This window comes from Canis aureus, chromosome 7, assembly GCF_053574225.1.
Source record: "Canis aureus isolate CA01 chromosome 7, VMU_Caureus_v.1.0, whole genome shotgun sequence".
NCBI classification, from domain to species: Eukaryota; Metazoa; Chordata; class Mammalia; order Carnivora; family Canidae; genus Canis; species Canis aureus.
In genome coordinates, this window is record NC_135617.1 from 3,670,890 (window position 1) to 3,694,525 (window position 23,636).

Genomic DNA, 23,636 nt, shown 5'->3' on the forward strand with positions numbered 1-23,636 from the left:
GTCCCAGGATTGAGACCCCCAATCTTCTTCTCCTCCTCTCTTTGCCCCTTATGCCCACTTATGCTCTCTTTCTCTCTGGCTCACTCTCTCTCTCAAATAAGTGACAAATTTTTTAAAAAGGAAAAATAGATCTAAAAAATTATCTAAGATCCTACCACAAGAAAAAAGAAGAGATAAACCCAAATTAAATAGAAAGAAGGAAAAAATAAAGCCCAGTGCTGAAATCAATAAATCAGAAAAATATAAAACCAACAAAGATGATCAATAGAACCAAAAGTTGATTCTTTGAAAAGTCAATAAAATTGGTAAACTGAAGTGTGAGAATGACAAAGAAAAAAGAGAGAGAAGATACAAATCAATAAAATCAGGAATGAGAGACTGGGCATCAGTAATTTGCCTACAGAAATTAGGCAAGGATTCTTGAATTTCTTGAATTATTACAAGAAAATATTATACTCTTTTTATGCTAACAAATTAAATGACTTAGATAACATGGATAAACTGATACAAATATGCCCATTACCAAGAAACTCAAGGAGGAACAGGAAATCTGTATAGATCTATAAATAAGTAAAGAAATTAAATTAACGATTAAAAATCTTCTGATACACAAAAATCTAGATGATTTCACTATTCTACCTAATATTTAAGGAAGAAAAGATAGTAGCTCTACTCAGACTTTATCAGGGGGTAAAGAAAGTTTTCAAGTCACCCTGAGGCCAATATTACTCTGATACCAAAATCAAAGATATCAAATGAAAAGAAAACTGTAAACCAATGCCCTAAATAAATATAGATACAAAAATCCTTAACAAAATATTAGCAAAGGTAACCAACATATCAAAAGAATTATATACCACATCCAAGTGGGATTTACCAAAGTCATACAAAGTTGCTTGTATTCAAATATGTAATTCACAGTATCAATAGAAAAAAGGACAAAAGTCATTTCAATAGAATCAGAATAGCATTTTAAAAAATCCAGTATCCATTTATTTTGAAAAAAATATTTCAATAAACTTGGAATAGAAGAGAATTTCCTCTAGCTCAAAAAGGGCATTGAGAAAAACCTAAAATTCACATCATGCTTAAGAGTAAAAGCTTAAGTAATCTCACACTTAAATCAGGAACAAGGCCAAAATATTTATTATCATGACTTCTATTCAATCCTGTGCTAGATATTCTAGACAGTATAATCAGGCCATAAAAATAAATTAAAAGCATATATTGGAAAAAAGAAATAAAGCTCATCATATGCAAACAACATGATTCTGTGTATAGAAAATCTTAAGGAAGCTGCAAAAGCCAAAGCAAAACAAAACAATAATCTATAATTAATAAACAAGTTTGAAAGGTCATAGGGTACAAAATCAAAATTTGAAGGCCAATTATTTTTCTTAATACAGCAACAATCAAAATTTTAAATTAAGGAACCAGTTTTATTCACAATAGCATCCAAAAGAAATACTAAGAAATAATCTAACAAAAGACATGAAAAACCTGTACAAAGCAACCTATAAAAGATTGCTGAGAGAAATTAAAGTAGATCTCTAACAAAATGGAAAGCTATTCTGCATTCATAGATCATACGACTTAATTTTTTAAGATGTCTCTTCTCCCCAAATCGATGTTTATATTTAATCCAATCTCCATTAAAATTCCTGTAGTCTTTATGTTTGTTTGTTTGTTTGTTTGTTTGGAAAAAATGGGCAAGGTGATCCAATATAAATGGCAATGCAAAGGACCTAGAACATCAACAAAAAAAAACTTTGGTAAAGAAGGACAGAGTTGGAAGACTTACACTACCCAACTTGGAAACTTTCTATGAAAGTACAACAATTAAGATAGTGCACTTTTGTTAAAGAAGATCAGAACAGAAGGTCCCAGGGCACCTGGCTGGCTCAGTTGGTGGAGCGTGCAACTCTTGATCTCTGTGTTTGTGGGTTCAAACCCCATGCTGGGTGTAGAGATTACTTAAAAATAAAATCTTAAGGAAAAAAGAAATTAAAAAGAAAGAGTAGAAAGTTCCCAAATAAATGCTTGCATTGATGGTCAATTATTTTATTTCATTTTCTGGGCAACAGTATTTATGCACATTTACCTGGTAATATTAACTTTTCTCAAAAGCCTAGAAATTTTTGTTTGTTTTAGAGTAGTTTTAGATTCAGAAATAGTAGAGAGAGTTTCGGTGTACTCTGCAGCCGGTTCCCCGTATTGTTAACATCTTACTTTATCATGGCACACCTGTCACAACTAGTGAATCAGTATTATTAGTGCAAAGTTATTAGCTAAAATCCATACTTTATTTGAATTCCCTTCCAGGATCCCATCCAGGATACCACATTATATTTAGTCCTCTTGTTTCCCTAGGCTTCTCTAGACTGTGATTGTTTGTCAAACTTCCCTAATTTTTTTATGATTTCGACAGTTTTGAGGATTGCTAGTCGGGTATTTTGTAGAGTATCCCTCACATTGAGATTTTCTAATGTTTTTCTCATGTTTAGACTGTGGTTATGCCTGTTGGGGAAGAAAGACCCCAAAGGTAAAGTGTTTTTCTTATCACATCATATCAAGGATATATGTTATCAACATGACATTGCTGAGGATTTTGACTTTGATCACCTGGTTGTAGTAATTCTTGTCAGATTATTCTAGAGTAAAGTTACTCCTTGGTCCCTCTCCAACTACTATACTGTTTGGGAGGGAGTCACTATGCACAACCCTCACTTAAGGGGTAGGGAGTTATGCACCTCCTTGAGGATGTTATTTCCACATAAATCATTCATAATTCCTTAGTATGGGATATTTGTCTCCTCTTCCTCTTGTATTTATTTATTTGGTCATTTATTTATATCAGTATGAACTCATGAGCATTTACTTTATACCTTGGGTTATAATCTGATACTACATTATTTATTTTGTTCATTAAATCTTTCCAGCTTTGCCCGCTGGGAGCTTTTCACATTGTCTCCTGTGTCACTTTGACACATTCCTAACATTTTGTCTTTTAAGTACTTTCTTAGTTTCCCACAAGATCTCTGGGTCCATCTTAAATTTTCCCTGATCCAGCCCTGGAATCTGCCATTTCTCCAAGGAGCCCTTGTTCCTTTCACTGGAGAATGATATTAAAAACCAAAATCTAGATGCCAATCTGCATGCTGCTTGTAGGATGACATTGTTCCTAGACCCTCTCAGAGGACAGAGCCATATATGTGTATATAGTATATATGTGTGCGTGTGTGCATATACTAACCAATGTACACACATATCTATAATTATACATAGATACAGCTAAAATGGTATAATGTAATATAAATGAGATAGATGATAGATAGATGATGATAGATAGATAGATGATAGATAGATAGATGGTACATCGATCTATCCACCCATCAGTATCTATATTAAGGTAAATATGTTTATACTGATACAGTGTCTCCATCACTAATTGGGTATCACATGGTTTGTTCTAACCTTCCTCCCTAACTGCAATAATCAGCTGATTTTCAAAAAAGGTGCCAGGACAATTCAGTGGGGGAAATGAGTCATTTCAACACATGATGCTGGAACAATTAGATATCCACAGGAAAAATATTTAAAAACAAACTCAAATTCTTACCTCACATCATTGCAAAGATTAATGTAACATGGGTCATAGACATAAGTGTAAAAGTTAAACTGGCAAACTATGGAAAACAAACTGAGGGTTGATGGAGGGATGTGGATGGGGGATGGGATAGGTGGGTGATGGACATTGATGTGATGAACACTGGGTATTATATGTAAATGATGAACCACTGAACTCTGCTCCTGAAACCAATACTGAACTGTTATGTCAACAAACTAGAATTTAAATAATTAAATAAATACATACATACATACTCAAACTATAAAAATTCTGTAAGAGAATATAAGATAAATAAATCTTTGTGCCCTCAAAGCAAAGGTTTCTTCAATGTGACATCAACTGCATAACCCATAAAAGAAAAAAATTTGATAAATAGGATTTTATCAAAATAAAAATCTTTTGTTCTTCTAAAGTTACCATTCAGAAAATGAAGAGATAAGTCAAAGACTGGAATAAAACATTTGCAGGTTATATACCTGGTTTTAAAAAACCTGTCATAATTCAGTATTAAGAAGCCATCAATTCAATATTAAAATATGAGCAAAATATTTAAATAGAATTTCACCGAAGAAGACATATGAATAGCTAATAGGCACGTGAAAAGATGTTTAATAGCATTAGTCAGCAGAGATATGTAAATCTAAACCGTAATGAAATACCATTAGATACCCACTAGACTTGCTAATCCAAACAGCCATCAAAATGAAGTTTTAACCAGAATGTGGAGCAACTAGAACTCTCATGCATAGTTGACTAGAATGTAAAATGGTATAATCACTTAAAAAGTGTATCAGGTTATTTTTTCTTAAGTTAACCGTATACTTATTTTAAAACCCTATTTAATTCCTAGGTATCCTCTCAACGGAAATGAAAACTTATGTCCACACAAAGACCCATGGAAGAATGTTATAACAGCATTATCCAGAATATCCAAAAGGCGAAAGAAATTTAAATATCTATCAATTCGTGAAGTGATAAACAAATGTGATATATCCCCACAATAGAATACAAGTCGTATTAAAAATTATGAACCATGATTTCACACTGCAATACAGATGAACTTCAAAGACATTGCATATGCAGAGTCATAAAAGACCATATATTGTAGGGCTTTATATGTAATTTCTACTAGTTTATATGAAATTTCTACAAACGGCAAATCTGTGAGGGACAGAAAGCAGATCTGTGGTTTCCAGGGACTGGGGATTGGCTGCAAACAGGCATAAGGAACATTCTGGGGATGATGCAAACGTTCTAAAACTGGGGTTATGGTGATGGTTGCACAGCTGTATAAACTTATTAAAAATTATTGAGATGTACACCTGCGCAGTTTGAATTTTATGGTATTTAAGTTATGCCTCAATAACTAAGGAATATATAATAATGGTATTAAGCATAGTGTAGTATTTAAACAAGACAGTAGAGAGCCCAGCAATAGATATACACAGGAATTTGACATGCAGTGAAATGGCTTTACAAATTGACAGAAAAAGGATATACTACAAATAGTGCCAGGACAGTTACGTATCCAAAGGAAAAAAAATTATTTTCCTTTCACACAATATGAAAAGATAATTTCCAGATGTATTAAACACTGGAAATTAAAAAACAAGTTGTTAATATTTTTAGGAGAAATTTTGGAAGAATACATTTATAACCCCAGGGTTAAAAGGGGTTCCTAAAGAAAACAAGCAAAAACCTATGAAAGAAAGATGGTAAACTGAAAATTTCTAATCTTATTACAGTGAAGCATAACATAAACAAGGCAAATGATGACATCAAAGAAAAAAATTCGTGCAGTGCCGATTTTAGTTAAATCTGACAAAAGACTAGAATGTATCAAGACCTGCTAAAAATCAACAAGGCAAAGAAAAACCCAAAAGTGGAAAAAGTGTATGGCCAGATGATTTACAGAAAAGAGGACATAAATAGCCATCACATATATTAAATGATGATAAACATCACAAGTGATTATTTTAAAAAACCATTTAAATAAGTATGTGACACCATTTCACATCCATTCAATTAGCAAAAATGAAGAAAAGTCTGACAATAGAAGGAGCGGGCAAGCATGTGGAGAAATGGGTAACATCCAAACACCAATGGTAAGGGGATACAAATGCTTTTAAGAGTAACTTGACCATGTTTAGTTGAATAAAACAGCAATCTTCAGAACACAAACATTTAGAGAGATGTGCAGACATTCTAAATGGCACAAAGACATGAAGAAATTTTAAAAATTCTACACTGAATTCTATACTTGAGTCTAGGATCGCACTGTATGTTGACTGGAATTTAAATTAAAAACTTGAAACTACAAAAAATTATATTAATAAATTAATTTTCAGAACTTTACCTTCCTTATATATATTCACAAAAGCAAAGGCAAAGGAAGTTGCAAAAAGTATTAACATACAATTTTGTCTTATTTAATCCAGAAGACATACTCATGACAAAACTTTGTCTAATCTATGTAAAATTAGAATATTTTTTTTAATATTTTATTTATTTACTTGAGAGAGAAAGCACAAGCAGGGGGAGTGGTAGAGGGAGTGGGAGAAGCAGATGACCCACTCAGCAGGGAGCCCCTGTGGGGCTGGATCCCAGGACCCTGGGATCACCTCTAGAGCCCAAGGCAGACGCCCAACTGACTGAGCCACCAGGCACCCCTAAAATTAGAATATTAAAGATAAGTGAACAGTATGTTGGCAAATGCCAATCCACCATTAAGTGTGTTCTCTCTGCATGCAGCCACTGTCTGTAACGGGGAAGAACTTGGTAAGCATTCTCATCCCCTTATGTCTTGATTCATGCCGAAGTTTCCAAGATATTAACGTGATTATTTAAAGTGCGTGATACAGTAGAAAGATTTCATCGAAACCAGGTACATTTGCAAAGGTTACCGAAAGTAAAGAATTGTGACTTTTCTCAATCTTTACTGAGTCATTGGATTAGGCAGGCTAGCTTTAAGTGAAAAAAATTAATAAATATAATTAAAAAGTGTTTGGCAGGTCTTGGAAAAGCCTTTTTGGCATACTTTCCAGAAACTGAGAAAATAGATAACTTTGATGAAACAATCCCTTTGAAAGAGAGATGACTTCTCTTCATGAACCACATGGATGGTAGCACATATTCCACTCCTCCTGCAGCCCCCAAAAAACCAAAGGTGACAGTCCTCATTGCAGGCTGACCCTTGCAAGCGCCGCAGTGCTGATCACTGCAAGCGGATTCTCAGACTTCGTCACCCTGACCTTCCAACTGGAGCCTACCTATCAGAAGTGAATGACCATCCTTGTGTGTGTTTACGATCTAATAATATGCTGATGACTGTGCTTTCATTTTCAGAGTGCCTTTCTTCTAGAGTTGTTCAAGGAATGTTCCATGTGGCCTTTTACATTTTTTAATTACATATTAACAACTTTATGGGGAAATATAAGCAGAATCATCAAAAAAGAAAAATCCCAGTCCTTTTCACCATAAAACCCCAACTAATGTCAAGATACAATGGTCTCAAAAAAAAAAAAAAAAAAAAAAAAAGATACAATGGTCTCTCCTTGCTTTAATGTTGCACAGATATAATTTTTCATAATTGCAATAAGTATACCCATATTATTTAAGTTTTTTTTTAGTTAACATTACAGAATCCAGATTTTTTGCACCCCTTCCTCATTTACATATTTTAAAAGAACGATGTGATATTCAGTTTGTTAATATATCAGATTATTTAACCAAAAAAAAGTGAAACGTCTTCTAATTCTTTACTTTCAATAGAACTAAAGAACCTAATTAAATTTTTGACTTAGGGATTCCTGGGTGGCTCAGTGGTTTAGCTCCTGCCTTTGGCCCAGGGCGCGATCCTGGAGACCCGGGATCGAATCCCACGTCGGGCTCCCTGCATGGAGCCTGCTTCTCCCTCTGCCCGTGTCTCTGCCTCTCTCTCTCTCTCTCTCTCTGTGTGACTATCATAAATAAATAAAAATTTAAAAAAAATTTTTTTGACTTAAAAAAAGCTTGTTAATAATTATTGTGCTCGATTGCTATCTTAATTTTGGTTTAAACACAAAAGAAGTTTAGAGAAATATATAATTCTGTTACAGCAAAACAGTAGTCTAGACATTTATTTGAATAAATGGGAATTAAGCTGACACTGAAACTTATTTCATTCAACTTCATGTAATCTTCACTTATGTGAACTGATTGACAAAGTCCATCTCATTTAGAAATACCTTTCGAGTACAATTTTACCTTTATCAAATTTTTAACGTATTTTTGTGATCTTGAGCACTTCTATAATAATAATAACTGCAATGCTAACCTAGTACAAAACAATTTTAGAGCCTAGTGTCACAAGAAAGTTAAAATTTTTGTTTCAATGTACCTTTATATTATTGTTGAAGAAAACTTGATAGACTTTTCCATAAAACACTTTCAAATATAACAATATAAGATATTAACATCAAATTGAGAAACATGAAATGGAAATATGAATTTGCAAGGTAGAAATTACAGTGCAAAATTTCCAATTGTTAAAGAAAGTGCTCATGTATTTTTAAAAAGGTAGGAGAGGGCAACATTGCTGATGTTTATATTCCAATTAGTACATTTTAAGGATACGGTATGAACTTTGCCATTAAATGCCAGTACAGATCTTCCTTGACTTACGATGTGGGTTACGTCCCAATAAACCCACTGTAAGTTGAAAATATCATTAAGTCAAAATGCGTTTAATGCACCTACCTACCAAACGTGACTGCTTAGACTGATCTACCTTAAACGTGCTTGAAACATGTCCTTTTAGCTTACAGTTGGGCAAGATTATCTAACGTAAAGTCTAATTTATAATAACTTGAATATCTCATGTAATTTATTAAATACTTTAAAAATGCTATTTTTAATGAAAAATAGAAAGATTGAATGGGTACAGAATGATCGATTTTAAGTGCATTGGTTCTATAACCTGGTGATTGCGTGGCTGCCTGGGAGCTACAGCTTGCTGCCGCTGCCCAGCATCATAAGAAAGTATCTACTGCACTTCGCTCACTAGGAAAAGATCAAAATCCTAAATTCTAAGTATGGTTTCTACTGAAAGCATAGACAGTGCTTTTGCGCTATCGTAAAGTCAAAAAATTATAAGCCAAACCGTCATATGTCAGGGACCATCTGCATTTGCAAATTACTAGCATCCATATCTTTGCAACTAGTTAAAGTCCTGTCAAAAGATTTTAACTATCAGCTTAAGATGTGTGAAGGGTTTAGTTTTAGTTTTAGTTTAGTTTTTTTGACATCCTTTAGGTTTTATTTCTTTTAGGAAAATGCAAGCAAACATGTATAAAGACCTCTAAGGAAGAAGATGATCATGTCTTTTGACCAAACAATTACATTCGGGGCTCAATGCCTCCTGCAACCAAGAGACGTGATAGGTCAGGATGTTCGTTGCCACACCATTTGCAATTCCAGCAGAAACTGGAAACAACTACTTACCAAAAGAGTAATGGATAAACAAATGGTACAACTCCAGACAATATATATATATATATATATATATATATATATATATATATATATATATAGGGAAAGCAGATGATTTAGACCAATGTCACTCAAAGCACATTCTATGGACCAGTATCAGTTGGCAAACCATCTGTTACCAATCTGTGTCAAGATCGTACTAAAATTGAAAGCGATTATTTAAAACTTTTATAGCAGCTTGACAGAGTAATTTTTATCTGTTAAATATAATAATAAAAACTGTGACTTGTCTTTAGTACATCTGTTTTATCATATTTTCTCTAATAATACATTTTATTGTGTTTTAATTAGACAGATGGTACATCATAGACTGAAAATTAAAAAAGAAATCTTTACCAGAGTTGGAGCAGTGATCTTGAACCAGATAAGAAAGCATAGATAGGGATCCCTGGGTGGCGCAGCGGTTTGGCGCCTGCCTTTGGCCCAGGGCGCGATCCTGGAGACCTGGGATCGAATCCCACATTGGGCTCCCGGTGCATGGAGCCTGCTTCTCCCTCTGCCTGTGTCTCTGTGCCTCTCTCTCTCTCTGTGACTATCATAAATAAATAAAAATTAAAAAAAAAAAAAAAAAAAGAAAGCATAGATAAATCTGAAAACCATAGCATTGAGTATAAAGAGAAAATTTGAAAATTATGTGTACATTGTGTTGCCAATGATTTTATACATAAACACGTACATCATAAAATATATATTACCCAAATAATAAAATATAAGCAACTTAGATAGTAAAAAATGTAAGTATGTACTGATAAGCAATACATGAGAATGATATACACCGACCTCTGAGTAACTTTGAAGAAGATGGGTGGGCAGGACAGCAGATTCATGGAGGGATGGGGGCTTCCGCTGTATCTTTCACTTCTTTTTAAAATATCTCTAAAACAAATATGACAAAACTTTAAGATTTTTTTAAAGCTTCCTTGTGAGTATCCATTATATTGTTCTCTATCTTCTTTTATGTTTGAAATATTCCATAATAAAATACATAAAACTAAATCAAAGTTGTTTTTTTTTTCAAATGCAATATAAACTGCAGATTGTTGGAACTTTTCCACAAAAGGAAAAAAAAAAAAAAAGGGAAAGAGATCTAAGAGAAGATGAAAGCTTTTCTACAGTATCTGGCAAATTTAACAGATTATGTGCCTTTCCAAAATCATCCATTGAATATCAACTATGTGTGAAGAACCATACAACGTCTTAAAAATAGGAAAAACTATGTGTTGAGGATGTAAGATAAACTATTTGGAAGAAACCTGAGACTGAATCAAGAGCCTACTAAGCCAGATGTCTTGATATGTACCCCAAAACAAAACTGGATCTCTGTATCTTCTTAGACAGGCAGGATTTTACCTTGAAAGGGACAAGGTTCTCTTTGTTATTACTTCACTTCCCCACATTATCATTATCTCCTATGATACTGGTCTTAGCAGTGTCACCTGATGAAATGACATTTTTAGGAAGAGTCTGAGGCTCCTAAGAGAGATTACAACAGATGCTGGGCAGATGTTTCCCTCTGCCTTTTATTTTATTTTATTTTATTTTATTTTATTTTATTTTTTCAGAAGTTGGGTAAGCGTGATCTTTATGCTGCTGTTTAACTCTGCAGGCCAGCTGCCTCTACAGCAGCCCTGAACAAGTGGATTTCCTTTGTGTGTCTGAAATCATCTAACAGCAGACGTCGGCCTAGGGATTTCCATCACTCAAGCGTGCTGGGCTGCCCCATCACCAAGCGCTGGGAACAATGGCTCAGAAACAGTGGTTTCCTATCCCGTTTCATTAAATGGAATGTGAAGTAAAGGGAATTTGACCTCCTTGAGAGGATGCTTTCTTTGACCTCTGAGAAGTTTGTTGTTGTAGAATGAACATGCAATCACGGGAGAGAGGTAAAAAAATGAAGCTAACTGGACAGCTCACAAATCATTTAACGGTGTGCATGGGACTTCATAGTAATAGGGTCAGGGTTTCCAGAAAAAAAATAATCTGATAGTGACTACAAGGATACTAAAAAGTAGAGATGCTTCTGTGTGTCCCTGAACAATGAGGACACAAGAATAGCAATAAACATCCTTCATTAGGGCTCTGTCCCTCTGGGGTCTGGTCACTTCAGATATCCTTCAGCGGAAGCTTGAGCAATTAAGATGGCTGATTTCCCAGGAAAAGAGCTTTGTTCCTTAGCACGACCAGCACAAAGGCTTAGGAGGCCGTCCGCGTCCGAAAATAGCAGGCCCTGTTGGAGGGTCTGACATTCCTCTTGCCTTAATTCATGGCCTAAATTAAAACGGACTGTTTATTGGAACTAGGTATCCCACTGTTGAATTAATCTGAGAGAAAATTGGGATATTTTCTTGGATTGTTCGCAAGGCCTTAGAAATTGGCCTCGAAGAATTTTGCCGGCGCTGCTTTAGAGTCGCTTTTCTGGTCTGCAGGGGAAACCTCAGGGCTATTTGACTGAGAAAAGGAAAATGAAATCCGCCTGAAATAAGTCTTCCGTTAGTTGTGAAAGCCTCTTGCTGCACTGTTGGTGTTGAAAAACTAAAATCTGAGACAAAAACTCGGGCGGATAGAAACATCGAGGTCAAGGGTTCCTAAGCTGCTTTGGTCGTACGACGGCACGCCTCGAAGAACCTCAAGGCCACCCAGTTAATTTTCTGCCACTTAAATGTTTATGTTAAAATAGAGATGCAGGAGCAGAGGAGAGTTTCGGGGAGTCGTAGGCCATTCCCTCCTCCTGTGCACACCCCCCCCCAGGGGGCCCTGGGAGCTGGTAAGGGCAGGCCCAGGATCCTGCTGCTGCTGCAAAGTGGTAGCAAACTCACGCAGACCCTGTGCACCGCCTTTCTCCGGCAATTAAATGGGAAATAACAAAGTACCTACCTCCCTCCCTATTTTGAAGAGTGACAGCTCCAACATGCGTCAAGCACGTGGTGCCCACTACAGGCAACTCACACGTGGTAGCTGCTGTATCGTTTAACTGGGTCGTTGCTCCACTGAAGACAACATCTTAGCAATGGCGGCATCTAGAGTGGCTTACACAAGTACTGGGCTTAAAATTTTGTGAACATCTGTATGTGTTTCAACATTGAGATATAGATGTGCAATTTTTTTTTAGATATGCATATTTTAAAACAGAAGTGGGACCCCTGGGGGGCTCAGTGGTTGAGCCTCTGCCTTCAGCTCAGGGCGTGACGCCAGGGTCCTGGGATCGAGTCCCACATCGGGCTCCCTGCAGGGAGCCTGCTTCTCCCTCTGCCTGTGTCTCTGCCTCTCTCTTTCTCTCATGAATAAATAAGCAAAATCTTTAAAAATTAATTAATTAACTTAAAAAACAGAAGGAAACTACCACAAAATGTTAAATGACTGTGAATATAGTGACACTTTCTTTTTAACTTTTTAAATATTTTCCAGTTTTAAAACAATTTTTCTATTTTCCAAAATTTACTTTTGTAATAAGAAAAAGGAATCCCAAGGGATGCCTGGATGGCCCAGACCAGCAGCTTAGTGGCTGCCTTTCGCTCAGGTCATGATCCAGGACCTGGGAACCACCAGCACTGGGTTCCCTCGCTCAGCAGGGAGTCCGGTTCTCCCTCTGCTCTTCCCCCTCCACCCACTTGTGCTCTCTCTCTCACTCTCTCTCTCTCAAATAAATAAATAAATAAATAAAATATTTTTTAAAAAAAGAAAACAGAATTTCAAAAGGAAATAAAAGATAATAAGTTAAAATTCTAGCTTTCAGTACCTTATCGCCTGGAATACTTGGATTTCATGCCCTCTTAAACAACCTGGACTCTGACCTCTTCTTACTATTCCCTAGTTGAGGAACAGCTTTCAATTCGTGTCTGAACTTGATTTCTCTAAGAAAAAATTTCCAGCTACGTTTAAGATTGAGGCTGTTCACAAAAGCTCCAGGAATGGGTTTCCCATTTACTGTAACTACAACTCTTTGGGGTTTTGCTTTTTCTGTAGTAGAAACACCTACAAATGTAATTGCAGATCCTAAGGATTAGTGTTAAAACAGCCCATCCTACTATTTGATACATAAGTCAGAGTGTTCATCTTATTTACTCCATTTCCGACAGAGCTAAGGCGCCAGGGTGGCCTAAGTGGGGAGATGGGAAATTTAGTTCCTCTTCAGAAACACCAAGAGATTTAAAAAAACAAAAAACAAAAAACAAAAAAAAAAAAAAAAAAAAACAAAACAAAACAAAAAAACAACAGTTTCTGAGGACCTTCTCCAACCCTAATGAATCAGAAACACCGAAGAAGGAAGTCAACAGGAAGGAACGACCTGTATGCTACTTGAGTGATACTGGTAATTGGCCAACTTGGTACAGTTATAGTTTGGGACCAGTTAATATTAGGCGAAAGTGTGTTTGTCTGAAATTTAACAATCGTGGATAGCTCTATTTTATATTGCATATGTTTCATCCTATTACAGGTATATACTACATTCGCCCATGTTCTACGTATGTAATGTATTTTTAGATCTACTTGATCAGTTTTCCATCACCTTGAGTAAATTGGAATGTTCATAACTGTTGATAGGCAAAATAATCCTCATTCAAAATGTTATCTGAGTTTTATTTATTTGGTCCAATATTTGGGTGGTAAGCCCGTCACAATTTCCCTTAGAAGGATTCTTTGTTTTAAGCCTATTGGTTTCCAGTTACAGAAATGCAAAGAGATTTTTCTGGCAGGACACTCAGTACTTTTGGCTCCTTGCATTGGACCAGTTCTGAAGTTGAAAGGTGTTTGGAAAAGGGTTCAGAGGAAGTGGAAAGTGACTCTCTAATAAGGCATTATTACATCAGGTTTATGTGAACACCAAATGAATGTCCAATTGTTTGTATGTGAATTGTTTGGCTTTCTTCCAGTCCAACTATAGTATCAAAGTGTTGTATAAGTATGTTCTGATCCAACTTTACTGATTTTAGGTGCTTTGATTTTGGCTGAAAGGCATCTTTTCAATCAAGTTACAGACACTGGTGTAACTTAAGGAATGGGTCACCTAATAATGGGAGAGTCCTAAATATTTTGCCAATCTCTTTCTAAACAAGTAAGCCTTTTGATTTTTCTACTTAAATTATATAAGATGTATGGGTCTTGGGAAAGAAATATAAAATAAAAACGAGAGCAATCTTTTCCACTAGGTGAGAGATATTGGTAGAAGTAGAAAGTAGTTTTCTGCACTCATTTTTTACTGTAAGAATGATTCGACCGGGCAAGGAACTTGCTGGACTCCATCTCCCTACACCTTAGAACTTGAGCACCATCAATCCTAGTGACTCAAGTCCAGCATATTTGTTTCCAAACTTCATATTTAGAATGTGATGTGCATTAAACTAAAAAGAAGATTCTTGAAGGATTTTATCATCCGCCAAAAAGAAGCCCATGGCGATATCGTTTTCTAGGATGAGACTGCTTTTTAACTAGGACCCCCAAATTCCCAAGGTTTAAATTCGAATATTCAACTTTTCAAGTAATCTATCAGTGTACACTCCAATGTCACGCTCTCAAAATTAAAATCCCAAAATTTCAAACAAAGGGATCATTTGAGAAAAATGAATAGTGAGCCATGGTGGCCTGGTATGTCAGTTTTGATTGTAGTATCTTAAGAGTGATTCTAAGATAAAAGCTTAGTTTCATTTTGTTAATTATGAGATAACTTATCATGTCACCAAAGGTGAGCTTTTTTTCGTAAGATGAACCGGGTTTGGAGAAATTCTGAGTCAATAATAAAAAACAACAACAACAAAAAAAAAAAACCCAAGTCTCAGTGCCAAGATATTCTGAGTCAGAAGTACGCTGGTTTCCTAAATCTTACTTGAGAACCCTTCAGAATCTGAGGACCTTGGGACAAAGTAGCAGTTCATTGTCATCCCTTTCCAAGTCACACTCACTGGAAAGTAAGTGACCATCCAAGCTGGAAGAGACCAAAAAGAGGGCCCTAATAGCTTCAAGGCAAATGAGGGAAGGAGCAGATCAAAGAAAGTAATATAATTCCTTCCTTGATAAAAAGCTGATACTTTTCAAAGTTGCCCCAAACCAAAGGCCTCTTGTGTTCCAATTTATTTAGAATTCTTTTTAATACCACGCATTCAAAGAGTTCTTTCCTTCTCAGGGAAATTCGGGGGGGAAAAATCATATTTAATTAAGTAGTCAAAAGAATGAAAATTTCATTTGAAGTTAAATATTTTTGAAATATTTGGCTTAGCCCCCTAATGCAATGCCCAAAGTGCCTTCAGATTTTTATTCCTAAGTGGGTTTTCAAATTCAATTAAATTCTCTGGCTTCAAAGCTACTTAAGAAATATTCTGGGCCAAAGATATTTCAGTTACCTTTAAGCCCTCCGGGGAACGCCCCTCCAAAAAAGTCAGGTCATTTATTCTTGAAACTCATAAATGTCAATGCAAACATACCCTGAAGGTTCATTTATCATATAGAGGTTGAGTGAACCTATGATTGGAAGTAAAATGAATAGTAATAACTTCTGAATATGTTCCATATTTTTGTACACTCTGCAGTCTCCGGTATCAGTTTTCGTTTGCTACTCCAGAGCTGGAATTTATTAAGGTATATTAGGGATAGAACCCAGATTCATATTTCAAATATTTCTGCCAGTCTCCCATGCAAAAGCAAAAAAATAAGTGTTCATTGATACTGATAATTCCCACCACTGCTGACAAGTTTCACTGTTTTTTTTTCTTCTTTTTCCCAGCTGAGAAAATATTTGCTGTTGAACATCTGGCTGAGGAATGTGGAAAGTCCAAAGGCCTGGTATAGTATCTGAAATGGACTTTTTAAAGACAAGTAACATGGAGTATTAAGCAGTTTCCCAGAAGTGAATTTTCAGAGAAAATGCCCCATGTCACTTCATGAGAGTCAGAACCTCCTAAGAGTGGAGGGGTCGAATTAAGGGTCAGTATCAAGAGTTTGCTGTGGTGTAGACACCACGCTGTATGTAGACAGTGGCTGTGCCAGGCAGGTACTAGCGAGGGCATCTGCTCCTCACACATCTACTCCCCGTCGGGGACGGAAGGGCAAAGCTCTCAGACTCCACGGGAGAATGTCCTTCCAGCCTGTGTGAGCAGCAACCGCCCTTGGAAGCAGGAGGACCCTACGAGAACCTTCTCCCGCTGACTCATCCGGGCAGACACGTGGCCATCTAGGGCTGAGTTCAAGGAGTTGCTGTGCTGAGCGCGTGTGTGGGTAGGAGTGTGGCCAGTACAAGTCAACATGGGGAGAGCCTGCGGCAGATTAAAGAGTAAATTGGTACACGTTTGTGCAAACACGTACAAACCAGCCTCTTCGAACCAGTATGCTGAGTTCCCTCTAGTGGGTCAACAGCACAGGCCCAGTAAGTGGGTACAATTTCCCATCCATGTGCCTCTACGTATATCAGTTTGCATCTACTCACATCTCACTGCAGAGCCCTTGTGTTGACTATAGTCCTGCACCTCAGGAACCCCACTCACTCTACACGCGGGAACCACAGGTAGTGTGAAGTGAACCTCGCCAAAATCCGGATCATATATCCCAGGAGCCCAAGAGCCCCAGGGCCTGGCAATAGAGATGTCGGCTGCCTGAATTTAGATGTGTCCCTTTCACATACAGAATTTTAGGTCTGAGAAAGAACAGAGATCATCGGGCCCAAGCTTCCCATCTGCGAGAGTGAGAAACTGGGAGAGTGGGGCAGTTTTTTTCTGAAATTATACAAATAAGTAGCAGATCGGGAGCCCCGACCTCTTTCCTCCATGCCGCAGAGATGCCCAATGATCCTTGTCACCAGGTCTCGGGTCCTGATAGCGCGTAGTTTTGATTTAGAGTTTTTGGCAGTTTGGGAAGCTGTTAAATTCTTCTGCAATACATTTAGTAGGGCATTTTTTTTTTTTTTTTTTTTTTTTTGGAAATCCCGACATGCTGCCGTGGGGATCATGAGATGAGTGTGGGGAAACTGAGGCCAACGAAAGGGACTGAGGGCTGGCAGGGGGCTCGTGGTGCCATGTGACCAGCCTCAGCCCCGAGAACAGGCCTCCCTCCCGGGGCTCCTGCGCAAGGCTCAGCTCCCGTATCCCTCGCCCCTTCTTTCTCGCTTTCTTATTTTCTTTTCTCCTTTTGTTTTGTTTGGTTTCCTTTGTAGCAGTTTGACAGACACAATTGGGAGGGGACCAAGGGAAGAAAAATATACAAATTCTTTCGGATATGTGCCACCTGATACCCACTGTATTATCAAGAGGAATTTAACCCCTTCCCTTGAAAAAAAATGATCGTTTCTATCAGAACGGTGATAATTTCCTGACTTAGTGATTGCCAAGTGGCATGACGGGGTCTCCTGAAGGCAGTAAACATTTCTCCCAGCTCGGGGAGGCGTCAGCCAGGGCCTCGGGAGCCCCCGTTGGCTTGTCGTGCCCCTGGATCCTGCAGGGAGGGAGCAGAAGCCAGCAGGCCGATCCAGTTCCTGTTTTGTTGGGAGCTTCAACCCCTGGCTTCAATTTTCCCCGGTAAGTCCTGTTTGACAAGCCCTTGTTCCCACACAGGGGCTCCCATTTTCTCATTTTTCAAGATGAACATAAAATGGACTATTATTAACAGAACCAGAGAACTGGGAACAAGCTTAGGCTCTTCCCTGTAACAAAACCAAACACAAACAAGCACGCGGAGGCCCCAGCCCGTGGGAGGAGAGTCACGACCACCCCTGGACGACAGCCTTCCGCTCCCTGGAGGCCTGTGTTACTCAGGGACCTCCTCGGACTATAATAAATTAGTCTGACAAATTATGCCTCTCACCAGACTTATCCATTCTCAGCCTTTCTGAGAGGGGTTTGAGCAAAGGACGCTTTGTCCGCAAGTGACATGCTGAGGGCATCTGTTTAGCAGATTCCTTTCCTGAAGGGCCCGTGAAGGCTGCTGTCATCAGGATGGAGGTGGGGGGCGCCTCGTTCTTCACTGTCCCGGAGCTCACCCGCCGTGTGTCCCCGTCAGTCTTGCCCCCACCTCTCCGATCTGTCCCCCCTGCCCTCTCGAGTCCCATCTCTGCCCCCAGAGGGACGGCTCAGCCAACACCACATCCTGTTTTGCAGAACCGTACCTGCCCCTCAGACAGCTCACAGATGCACTTTGTTTTCTTTTGCTCGGAGGAAACCCATTTCCCAAAGATCATAAAATGAAAGCTGAGACTTTTCGATCAATAAATATGTTACTCTAGTGCCCCTCAGCAGAATCATTAGGGTTCATTGGTCATCCCACGGGAGATGAACAGCAGGCGCCTCCATGCGCAGACCCTTCGAGAAGGCATCGCCAGAAATACCGGAAAAAAATTACAAACCCTGTCCCCTGTTTCCAGCCTTGCCCTCCCCATCCACTCCTCACGGAGTCCTCTAGAGTCCTCTTTCAAAAATGTGAATCTGAGCACACTGTAGACCCTGGCTTAAAATCCGAAATAATTCATCGCACCTGTCTTAATCAGCCTAAATCCCTTCACAAGATGTAGAACATAGTTTAGGATCTGGCCATTGCCTTCCTCCAAGACCCGTCTTATCTTTGGGGGCACGATCCCAGCTCCCCGGCAACCTGTGCCCCGATCACACCGAAACGCAGGTGTGCCTTATATAAAGATGTGCCCCCTCTCACCGTCACTTCCGGGGCTTGACCCCTGCAGCCACTTCTGCTTGGGACAGGCCTTCCCTTCCTGCCCTCCTCCTTCGGGCGTTTCCTATTTTTTCTGTCTGGGCCACCATTGTCTTGGGGAAATCCCTGGGCCTCCGAGGTTGGAGCTCAACCCACTCAAGTGCAGCCATCAATTCAATTACAAGCACCTATTTTCTTCTTCTTCTCCCCCCACCCCCACCCAGTAGAACCGAATAAGCCATTATCGTCCCAGCATCTAGTACAATAACTTATACAAAAAGGGAAAAATGTAAGAGCTTATCCAATGGTGAGCCAGCTGCTGTAAAATCAGAACTTTTACCTGGTGCCCTGTTCATGGTGATGGTAACATAGCCTTTATTCCCAAAGAGCCTGTAATTTGGATGGGGTGACGATAATTCATCTGTAAATCTTTAATGAAAGAAAGGAGATGCGTGAGAATTAGATGCAAATGATGTATTAGTTTTTAGAAATTGCTATAGCAGTTGATAAGGACAGGGCATCGCAAACTGCGGAGCCGGGGGTGCTCTCCTGGAGGCGAGATTACATCTAAATTGTGAAAGATGGACTACTTGAATAAAGAAGAGGACAAGGGAAGAACTGAAGGATCAGTAAAAGGAAAGGTCCACATGGAAAAAACATACACATAGGACATGTCCAACAGGCGACGATTAGCTAGTTAAATCTGGAAAGAAGAAAAGGAAGAGTTTCATGGGACAATTCATTTATTTAAGCGACACACACTGAGAGCAGTGCCTGGGTAGAGGGGCAAATCGAAGACCATGAACTCCGGCCTCACGGAGTTTGCCCTCCAGTGCAGGGATGAACCTAACCACTCTATTCAGCTCCACAACTCTTTAATAGCAAAACAAAGTCTGTAAAGGTTTAAAAATTGGAATTTTATCCTGAATGTGTCAGTGAAACTGGTCTGAACTGAACTCCTCTTTATTTTAGCTAATACACATATTTCTAGGTTTGGCTTCGGAAATATTCACGTATTTGATTACAGAACTTTGCTAAGGATAAGATGTAATATATGGTATATGCATTGCATTCTCTACTAAACTCTGAAAATGGCTAAATTCTGAAATGCATCTAGGATCCCAAAGATTTGGGTCAGAGATTGTGGATCTCAGAGTGTGGTTAGGAAGAGTGCCATGAGAAAAAGAAAACATGGAACAGGTTAAGGGAAATCCAGAGGACTGGAAGGCGGCATGGGAGCTGGGCAGGACTGAATAGGGGAGTCAGGGTTAGGCTTTGGGGGAAGGGGAGGCACCTTTACTCACAGAAGTGAGAGAGTCAGCCGAGCAGTCACCCAGGGCAGGAGTGCATCATGCTGCAGAACCGGGACAGCGAAGGTCCAGGAAGCATGGGGACACCTGGGGCAGCTAAGGAACTGTAAGGAAACACAGAGACGAACAAGGAGAAGAGTGGGAAAGAAGATGGGAGGAGTGATAGGTGGTCAGATCACATAGAATTGCTAAGGCATTTCAAGGTTTGGGGTAGAAGAGTGACATGATACGACATACCTTAAAACATCATTCCACTTGCTCTATGGAAAATAAGCTACAGGAAATAAGGGTCGAGTCATAGAGACCGATTAGCAGGGTATTGCAATAAGCCACCTTAGACGATGCTGATGCAGCCCAGAGTGGTGGTAATGGAGATGCTGCGAAGTAGTCAGATTCCAGACAGATTCCGAGGAGAGTCAATAGGATTTCTTAATACACTGGATGTATGTATGAAAGAGGGGAGTCATGAGTGACTCCAGAATCTGAGGCCTGAACAATCGGAAGAATGGACATGTTACCATCTAAAATGGGAGAAGCTGTACAAGGTTTTGAAGGGACGATTGGGAGTGGTTTTGTTTACGCGTAGTTCAAGACATCCGTTGGACTTCCAAGAGGTGATGTGGAGCAGGCAGGTGGACATACACGTCTGGAGTTCAGAAGAAAAATCTGGCCTGGATATAAATTTGGGATTATTAACATAGCGTTGGCTTTGAAAGTCATGTGACTACATGAGAACTACAAGGAGGTAGGTGTAGCTAAAGAAAAGACACCCAAGAACCGAACCCTGAGAAGCGCAGAAGATAAATACAGAAAGAATTACCAGTAGAACGAAGTAATCACATCTCCTACCAGGAGTATAGAACTCGAAATAGTGTGAATGAGTCCAATCATCCCTAGATATGGGGTTGAGAGATGTAAATAAGACATCCTAGGAAATGAACACTCATTTCCTGGTTCTTAAAATATTGGCTGGGAATGGAAACAAGAATTTATTAGGCCATTGCAGCTCTCCAATGCCTAATGTACTCCTGGCAGGATTCAAATCAACATAAAAGCATGTCATTCGGACCTAATTTTTATTCCCACAGAGATGGAAGAAATGTAATAAATGCTTTCCCTTACTATAATAATAAGTATCAATTATGGTAACAATGGCGTTTGCTGCTATGGAGAGCGCTAATATGCAGCCTCTAAAAGGTGCCAACCGGGATTCTGAGTGCTTTATGCTTGGAAACCCATAGACTCGCACTGCAACCCTATGAAATAGATAACACTATTAACAAAGAGGTTAAGAATACCGCCCCAGATCACACAGCCGTGAGTGGTGGGACTTGGATTGGGCCTCCAGCACTTTGATCCCGGAATCTTCTCGCTTGACCATCATGCTAACACTTGCTACTTGGCATGTGGTTGCTGTCATCAGTTCTAAAGGTGAACCTATTCCTCCAGGGCGATAGAATGTGAAAGCAAACAACTGACAGAATATCTGGGATTGGCATCAGAGGACACAGACTCGGGTGTATGCTCTTCCACTCTCCAGCCATGTGCCCTGACTTAACAACAGAACAGCCTTGACCAATCTCTCCTGTGCAAACATGTCCAGGATGGCAATGGCCCCTGCCTCACACTAGTTGCAAGGTTCAGGGCAAGTATATGTGAAAACAGTGTCTTCTGTGTTGTAAAGTCCACATGTCAGTTATTTTCTAGCATCTGACATATGGAAGGAAACATTAGCGGAAGAAAATGTCTTGTTATAATGGCACTGGCTCAACTCTACAGAGTGACAAGGTGCCATGCCCAGTCTTCGAGGGACGAAGCCTCATTGTATTGTCATTGTCCCCAGAGGCCAGATTTTGGTCCTTTCTTTAGGCTTCTTCCCCCTCTCTTTTACTCTGTTCACAATATACTCTCATGATCCATTATGCTTCTGACCTGAAAAGGTAAAGGGCCAATTACGCTCAGCCACCTACGCTCAAAACACGGCTTTGAGGACAGGTCTCTGAGCCGGAACCTGTGCAAAACACAGTGGTAGTAAGCTCCTTGCCTGGATTATGCGTCTTCAAGTCTTCCGGGGTGGCAAGAGCACAATTATTTTTGAGAAAGTGAAACGGTGACAAGAGTCTCTTAACATACTAGCAATCTTTATAAAGTTGACTTGGTGCATCAAGGGGTTTCTTCTTCTTCCAACATTTCACCTGAAGGTACTGGTTTCAAGGTCTTTGCGCAAGCTGTTTGCCATTGCTTCAGGATGTGAACTGGGAATGAAAAGGTTCTTTCATTGGGAGCTGAGATGTTTACTAAGGACTTTCAGAATCCACTCTGCAAGGCTAAACGTTGTGAAATTGACTTCAACTGATAGTCAATGACTCAACTTTCATTCTCTGCTCTGATGAAAATTAATTACTTTTTTACAAGATTAGCAGGGAGCGAAATCTCTGGAGATAAATGGGCCAAGTAACCAAGATTGCTTCACTGTCATATTTATCAGTCCTGTAGCCTGTGTGAATACTGTCCATTGCTCCCGACTTCCCACACCATGATCCTGAATTCTGCGTTATGTTTCTGTATGGGATCCCATTAGGGAAACTCTCAAATGCAGAGTCAAAAGAATACAGTATCACTGCTACTGAAGCCACGCTGACTTCTGGTATTTTCCAAGGCCATGTTCCATATTACCTTTGCCATGAGCACCTGTTGGAGGTCTCACGTGACAAAAGTCGAAACAAATTCATGCCACTTCTGAGAGAGCAATCTAGAGGGATAGGAGAAATAACACGGGAAAGAAACAGATCTATTTCTCTCTGAAATTGGCTAGAAAAAAATTAAAAATTAAAAAATAAAAGTAGAGCTCAGTTTTCTGCTGATGATGCTTTAAAACAAGCTAATATGTTCAGGGGCAATTCTTTCAGAAAGGCTCCTAAACATTGAGTTTGAGAGTAACAAATGATCCAATTATCCCAACCAAAGCTTTAAGACACCATCTGGCTCAGTTGGTGGTGAGACATTAAAGAGTCCTACAAAAAGTGCTGAGTAGGATAAAATGCAATCCTATGAAGAGGAAGAGTTGCTAAAAACTTCTAAGCTCCTTTTCATTATTTATCAAACTTGAAGAAATCAAATCAAAAATAATCTTTAAAATGGTCCTCAGAGATCCAATGGTTAACTTCATCACTAGCCAGCAAACAGTCTTCCTCAAATACAAATTCGTAGTGTGCTTTTCATTATCCAATAACAAGCAGAATGTTCTCAGACATTCACTCAAAGGCATGTCAGTCAAAGCAAAGGCAGGATTTTAGTAAAATAATTGGGGCCTTTGATATCCACTTAGGTCCTTCTTTGTTTCATTGACCTACTCAGATTGACCTACTCTAAAAGACTTTGAAAGTATTCTGTACTGTAGCCCTCTGTCCCCACACTTCACCCCCACTTTATATTTATAAATTTACAGAGGTATATGGCAGTCCTGCTCTCTGCTGAAAGAGACTGTAGAATCCTCTCAAACTCTTAGTTTTCACTTTTTAAGACAGCTTTATTGAGATATAGTT

General features: G+C 38.9%; 1 long non-coding RNA gene across 2 annotated transcripts; it reads right to left on the minus strand.

The window, feature by feature from the left end:
- Positions 1-987: 987 nt before the first annotated feature.
- On the minus strand, positions 988-22,854 carry LOC144316964 (uncharacterized). Of its 2 annotated transcripts, XR_013382793.1 has the most exons (5): positions 20,086-22,854; positions 19,122-19,210; positions 12,032-12,183; positions 9,938-10,033; positions 988-1,745 (listed from the first exon to the last, which is right to left on the minus strand). It is a non-coding gene; the product is annotated as an uncharacterized LOC144316964 (long non-coding RNA). The 2 variants fall into 2 exon arrangements; XR_013382794.1 differs by lacking the exon at positions 12,032-12,183 and having other exon boundaries at positions 20,086-22,852.
- Between the last annotated feature and the right edge of the window lie 782 nt (positions 22,855-23,636).